General features: G+C 40.3%; 1 pseudogene; it reads left to right on the forward strand.

Annotated features, from left to right (window-relative positions):
- Nucleotides 1-4,962: 4,962 nt before the first annotated feature.
- LOC101352997 (60S ribosomal protein L23a pseudogene) lies at nt 4,963-5,449 on the forward strand (annotated as a pseudogene).
- Nucleotides 5,450-7,711: the final 2,262 nt, after the last annotated feature.

A 7,711-nucleotide genomic window follows, 5' to 3' on the forward strand; every position in this document is an offset into this window, starting at 1 on the left:
TTTTTAGGGGCTATTATAAATGGTATTGTTTTCCTGATTTCCTTTTCATCGTTCTCTTTATTGGTGTATAGGAATCCAACTGATTTTTGTATGTTTACCTTGTAGCCTGCTACTCTGTTGAATCTTTCTATTAGTTCCAGTAGTTTTCTTGTAGAGTCTTTTGGGTTTTTTATGTATAGTATCATATCATCCACAAATAGGGACAGTTTAACTTCTTCTTTACTCATTTGGATGTCCTTTATTTCCTTTTCTTGCCTTATTGATCTAGCTAGGACTTCCAGCCCAATTATTAAATAGGAGTGGCAATAAAGGGCATCCTTGTCTTGTTTCTGTTCTCAAGGGGAATTTTTTCAGCCTCTCTCCATTAAGAATGATGTTGGCTGTTGATTTTGCATGGATGCCCTTTATTATGTTGAGAAATTTCCCTTCTATACCTATTTTATTGAGAGTTTTTGTCCAGAATGGGTGTTGAACCTCCAACCTTTTGATTAATAGTTGAGCACTCAACTGTTCGTGCCACCCGGGAACTCCAGAATGGACACTGGGCCTTTGCAGTGTTTTCCTAGGCCTAGTTCCCAATTTCACCCCAGTTCTTGCTATGGGACCTCATATTGTTCCATGTCATGGCAAACTGCTTAATATCCAAGTCTTTTTAGGATCTGGGAATCCACATTCCTCCTATCAGTCAACCTCCCAGGGACTGGAGATTTTCTGCCCAGCAATCTGCTTAACAACTTCTCAGACACCAACTTGAATTTCTCAGAACTTCCAGAAATAGTGTGTACAACATAAAATGCAGTTGGGCTCTAAGAGATTGTCATGGATTGAATTGTATCCCCCAAAAATGTGTCAACTTGGTTAAGCCATGATTCCCAGTATTGTGTGGTTGTCCTCCATTTTGTGATTGGAATTTTATGTTAACGAGGATTAGGATGGGATTGTAACACCATTACTAAGGTCACATCCCTGATCCAATGTTTAAGGAGTTTCCTTGGGGTGTGGCCTGCACCACCTTTTATCTTATAAGAGATAAAAGGAAAAGGAAGTGAGCAGAAAGTTGGGGACCTCATACTACCAAGAAAGCAGTGCTGGGAGCAGAGCGTGTCCTTTGGACCTGGGGTTCCTGTGCAGAGACGCTCATAGTCCAGGGGAAGATTGATGACAAGGACCTTCCCCCAGAGCTGACACAGAGAGAAAGCCTTCCTCTGGAGCTGATGCCCTGAATTTGGACTTCTAGCCTACTGGACTGTGAGAAAATAAATTTCTCCTTATTAAGCCATTCACTTGTGGTATTGCTATTATAGCAGCACTAGATGACTAAGACAGAAATGTACATTTGATTCTATTCAATTCAATTCATCTCAACAAAGATATACTTAAGCAACTACAGTGCTAGATATAAAGTAGAGATATGAAGATGAATGAGATATGGAAATGCTCTCAAAGAGTTCCTAATTTTGTTGAGGAGATCAAGGTGTAAATACACTACATCAGTATGTGTTAAGGACTAGACATATAACCTACTCAGAGAGAAACAGCTTAACAGCTTAGAGGAAGGAGTAGTCAACCATCTGGGAGGAAACCATGGAGATGACAAAGCCTCCACGTGCAGTTGCTACATAAAGATGATGCTTGGATTTTGACTTTTGGCAGTTAGGAGCTGTGGTATATTGCATTACTGGCCCCAATTTTCACTACTCCTTGTACATATACCCTTTGGCATGATCTGTGGGCAAGGTTATCTGGACCATTTCTTAATTTGGGGCTCAGCCACTGTCTTAGTCATCTAGTTTTGCTATAACAGAAATACCACAAGCGGATGGCTTTAACAAAGAGAAATTTATTTTCTCACAGTCTAGTAGGCTAGAAGTCCAAATTCAGGGTGTTAGCTCCAAAAGAAGGCTTTCTCTGTCAGCTCTGGAGGAAGGTCCTTGTCATTAATCTTCTCCTGGATTAGGAGCTTCTCTGTGCAGGAACCCTGGGTCCAAAGGACACACTCTGCCCCTGGTGCTGCTTTCTTGGTGGTATGAAGTCCCCATGTCTCTCTGCTCACTTCTCTTTTATGTCTCAAAAGAGATTGGCTCAAGACACAATCCAATCTTGTAGATGAGTCCTGCTTCATTTAACATTACTGCCACCTATCCCACCTCATTAACATCACAGAAGTAGGATTTACAACACATAGGAGAATCACATCAAATGACAAAATGGTGGACAATCACACAATACTGGGAATCATAGCCTAGCCAAATTGATACACATATTTTGGGAGGACACAGTTCAATCCATGACAGCCACTAACTCAGTGATTTTCTTTGACCAGTAGTAAATTAGTGGATGTAATATAAGCAGAAATGTGGAATAGATTTGCACATTGTTTTTGTGCTTCCAACATCACCATAAGGACATGCTAAGGCTAGTATGCTTTTCCCAGGAGGGGATTGAGAGACAGGTAGAGCAAAGCTTCCTCAATTAAGCTATCCCAGTTTAGCCAGCCTAGAGCAGCACCCCCAGCTGACATATAGATGCATAAGCAAACCCAGGTGAGATCAGCCAAGTGCAGCCAAGATCAGCCAATACCTGGCTTCATGAGTCACAATATATAACAATAAATTATTATTATTTGAAGCTCCTTAGTTTATGGTGCTTTAGTATTCATCAATAGCTAACAATACAATAATTACTGAAGTTGTTGAACAGTTGATCTGATGTGTATTTTAGAAAGTTCACTCTGGAAACCGTGTTGACAATAAATTTGAGTGGAAGAGTTTAGAGATGGGTAGATAAGCCAAAAGATTATCATAATATTTTGCTAAGAGATTGTGACAATGAAAAAAAAAAAAGGATAGATTCAAGAGTGAGAAGGGTGGTAGGTCATGGTAATTTATTAGAAATGGATGGAGAAGGAGAAGATAAAGTTGAGGATGACTCCCAAATTTCTGGGTTAGACCACTGACAAAGCTGATAAACTATGATAAAAATGGAATGCAGAAGTTCTTGCAGGTTTGATAGTGGACCAGAAAAGATTAACAGCAGGCCTGTAACTCATTGGAGCTCTGGTGGTGCAGTGGATAAGAGCTATGGCTGCTAACCAAGGCAATTCAAATCTACCAGCAGCTCCTTGGAAACCGTATGAGGCAGTTCAACTTCTCCTGTAGGGTTGCTATGAGTTGGAATCAACTTGACAGCAATGGGTTTGTAGCTCATTCTCTCCTTACCGGAGATATCTAGAAGTAATGAATGACCTCTGTCAAATATCCATGTAAATATGGTAATGCCTCAAAGACAAGACCTCCCAGTAAACATACTAATAGTGTTTATTGATGGAAAGATTCCTGGGAGTCCTCACCTATAAAATTTTTCATAGGATATAACTTGTCTCTCTTAATTACTTATACACAAACATGGAATTTATGGATTTACAGGGCATGGATGGCTGGAGAATGAGGGTAGCACCCTAGACTGTAATTAACAGAGTATAAAATGTGATTTTCTCAAAAAGGTTGAGAAGTTAGAGGGTTAATATGTTGTGGGGTTGTTAACCAATGTCATAAAACAACATGTGTACTACTGTTTCATGAGAAACTATTTGTTCTGTAAGCCTTCACCTGAAGTACACTAAAATTAAAAAAAAAAAAAAATGTGATTTTCTGAAATGGGAATGGTTTTCTTTGTGTAAGTAGTTTCTCTAAATACATTCTCAGAAAGAACTTCACTTGCTACTTATGGAACCAAAATTCAATCTAATGAGGGAAAAAAACATTTTTTGTGCTGTCTGACAATCTTAAATTCCTCTAAAAAATGAATGTTTTACCTGTGTCTTTTATTTATATGTTGTTCTGTTTCCTTTGAATTATTAGGAGCCCTGGTGGTGCAGTGATTAAGTGCTCGGCTGCTAACCAAAAGGTCGGCAGTTCAAACCCACTAGCTGCTCCATGGGAGAAAGATGTGACAGTCTACTTCCGTAAAGATTACAGCCTTGGAAACCTCATGAACAGTTCTACTCTGTCCTACGTGGTAGTAATAATAACAAGTACCTCAATTAACATTAATCAAACATTTACTATGTGTCAGACATTGTATCATAAACTTTATATACGTTATTTCATGCAATCCTAAGCAACTCTAATGTCCCTACTCTATAGATGAGAAAACTGAGGCTTAAAGAGGATAAATAACTTACCCAAGGCATGGCAGAGACTACAAGTTGCCACCCAATACCGATTCTCCATTTCTTCTCTTGTAATAAAACTCCAATTTCATTTGGGTCAGCAATGCAGCGAGCTAAAATATCACCTTTCCCAGACTCTCTTGCAGTTAAATGTGGCCACGCAACCAGAGGGTAGCCAGTGAGATGTAAACAGAAATGTGTAGAACTTGAAGATGAGTAAAGGGAGTTGAGACTACAAGGAGAGAACCATTTTTTGAAACAAGCACTTGTAACCCTCTGACTTTCTTCCTTCCTCAGGCCTTCAATGATCACTTGATGGCTTCAAGCTCTGACAGCCATATTGGACCACACAGTGACCTTGGGGATGAAAACCATATGCCTGGAAGGAAGAGCCAAAAAATAGGAAGAGCCTGGGTTCCTGATGACTTTATGCTGCCCTTCAAATCCAGAACTACTACCTCTATACTTCTATTACATGAGAGATATATATACTATTCTGCCATTTTGGATTTCTGTCACTCTCAGCCTGACCTTACCCTAACTGATGCCTATCTCACAAGTGATAAGAGATATCGCTGAGATTCAGTACCAGACAATTTTGTATTTTTTTCCCCTGCCTTCAGTGCCTAACTGCATGATAAGCACATTGTATTCTCTACTTAGTGTGGCCACATAAATGAACTCCTTATTGAGGAAAAAAAAAAATGAATATTTTTCTGTACTAAAATAACCCTTCCCAGGGTTTCCTTCCATGATCTGCTTTAGCATATAAATGCCACGAATAGCTTTTTATGAAGATGGCAATGAAAGCGAAGAAGGAAGCCCCTGCCCCTCTCAAAACTGAAGCCAAAGCAAAGGCATTGAAGGCAAGAAGGCAGAGCTGAAAGGTGTCCACAGCCACAAAAAAAAAGAAGATCCGCACTTCACCCAGCTTCCGGCAGCTCAAATACCCTTGGAACAGCACTCCCAGGAGAAACAAGCTTGACCACTGTGCCATCATCAAGTTCCCTCTGACCGCTGAGTCAGCCCTGAAGAAGATAGAAGATAACAACACACTTGTGTTCATTGTGGATGTCAAGGCCAACAAGCACCAGATCAAACAAGCTGTGAAGCTCTGTGACATTGATGTTGCCAAGATCAACACCTTGATCAGACCTGATGGAAAGAAGAAGGCATATGTTTGACTGGCTCCTGACTATGATGCTTTGGATGTTGCCAACAAAATTGGGATCATCTAAACTGAGTCCAGCTGGCTGATTCTAAATATAAATTTTTTCACCACAGGAAAAAAAAAAAAAAAGCCATGAATATATTGGTATCCCCTTAAACAATTAAAAAGTGTGATAAACATGCTTCTTGAATGTTACAGATGCTTTTCAGGATTCTTACTTTATTTGACATTATTCGTGCACTGCACATTTTTCTCATTTGCGACTCTGTGTCTGAGATTGTCATTATCATTTGTTCCTTCATTCAGCTTATTTATTAAGCACTTACTGTATACTAGGAATTAGTCTAGTTTCTGGCGACAGGAGAGTGAACAAAACAATGACCCTGTGTTTACATTCTTGTGGAGGGGAAGCGAGAAGAGGGTAAACAATAATATAAATATGTCAGGTAGGGATAAGTTTCATGGAAAAAATGGAAAAAGTTTCAGCAGAGCAAGGGGGATAGGGTTGCCAGGGTTGGGTAGTTATAGTCTTTAGTAGGAAAAAAGACCTCTCATAGATGGTGCCTGGATTAGCTTCCTAAGGCTGAATTGACAAAGCCTTCACTTCAAAATGAGTGGCTTAAAACAGCAGAAATATATTGTCTCAAAGTTCTGGAGGCAAGCAGTCTGAATGCGGGGCCACGCTCTCTGCAAAGCCTCTGGGGGAAAATCCTTCTTATATTTCCCAGCTTTGGGTAGCACCAGGTATTCCTCGGCTTGTGGCAGCATAACTCCATCTCTGCCTCCATATTCACACGCTCATCTGCCGTCTTTGTCTCTCTGCTTCTGTGTCTCTTCTCCTCTTCTTGTACGTTATATTGGATTAGGGCCCATTCTACTCCAGTATGACCTCATGGTAACTAATTACATCTTCAAAGATACTATTTCCAAATAAGATCACATTTGTAAGTAAGGGAGTCAGGACTTCAACGTAATCTTTTAGCGGGACACAACTCAACCAATATCAATGCCCCTTCAGTCACAGACTTGAAACAGATAAGAGAGCAAATCAAAGAACTTTTGTTTCCCAGCTAGGGCTGCCAACATACATTTTTAGTTTGGGAATGGACATATCCTGGTGACAGAAGATGGATACATTTCTGAAAAGGTTCTACATTGTGCCGAACAAATTTAAACACTTTCTGTGGATTTTCCTGAGCATCTGTTGCCCAACATTCCCAATTGTACAATAACTGGTTTGTTTTTCTTGTATTTTCCATCTGCTGTGTTACCACGAAAGGAGCCCTGGTGATGCAGCAGTTAAAGCACTCGACTGCTAACCAAAATGTCAGTGGATTGGAAACCTCCAGCTGCTCCTTGGGAGAAAGATGTGGCAGTCTGCTTCCCTAGAGATGTACAGCCTTGGAAACCCTATGGGGCCACTATGAGTTGGAATCAAGTTGAGAGCAGTGAGGTTTTTTTGATTTGGTGCTACCATGTCATTCCATCAGGAGTCCAATTACTTCTTTCCTCAAATGGTATGTACTTTTTTAAACCAACTTGCAGAGGAGAATGTAAAGGAGTAGTTTAGTGTGTGTGGGAACATGGGTGTGTGCCCCAGATGTGCAAATACACATCAGATGTGAGCTGGAACACATGAGATAATCCTGATATTCATTTGGTAAAAGGATTGAAACTCCTGAACATTCAACTCTAATTCTTCTCCCAAACTAAAACCAAACCTGTTGCCGTTGAGTCAATTCTGACTCACAGTGACCCTATAGGACAGAGTAGAACTGCCCCATAGGGTTTCCAAGGCTGTAATCTTTATGGAAGCAGACTGCCACTTCTTTCTCCTGAGGAGCTGCTGGTGGGTTTGAGCCACTGATCTTTCAGTTAGCAGCTGTGCGCTTAACAACTGTGCCACCAGGGCTCCTTTCTAATTCTTCTCAGTTCTCTTAAAATATGAACTTGCTCCCAGTGTCATAGTCTTATACGTAAGTGGAAGTGGAAAGAGAGGTAGGAAGAGATTTGAAAGTGGTCAAAGGCAAGATACTGAGGCAGCTGCTGAATTTTTTGCATAAGGACAGAAAGACATCCCTTGACGTTTAAAAACATGATCTTGTGGCCTTTTCCATTTTGATTTCATTTTCCTCATCTACTGAATTAATGAGAATACAGATGATCTGCAGGTCAAGCATTTTCTGGAAATAAAAAGTCCAGAGTTAGTAGTCCTTGGCTTTGCCCTAGGACTGAAAGCTATTTGCCTAGCACAAACCAACAGAAACCAACATTCCTGTCATGGTTTACTGGAAGCACCTCAGAAGCCTATGTTGACTGATTATATTCATCATTGAAATCAAAGTTAAATAATTTCCATTTCCAACGTG

Source organism: Trichechus manatus, unplaced genomic scaffold (assembly GCF_000243295.1).
Source record: "Trichechus manatus latirostris isolate Lorelei unplaced genomic scaffold, TriManLat1.0 scaffold00104, whole genome shotgun sequence".
In the NCBI taxonomy this organism is placed as follows: Eukaryota; Metazoa; Chordata; class Mammalia; order Sirenia; family Trichechidae; genus Trichechus; species Trichechus manatus.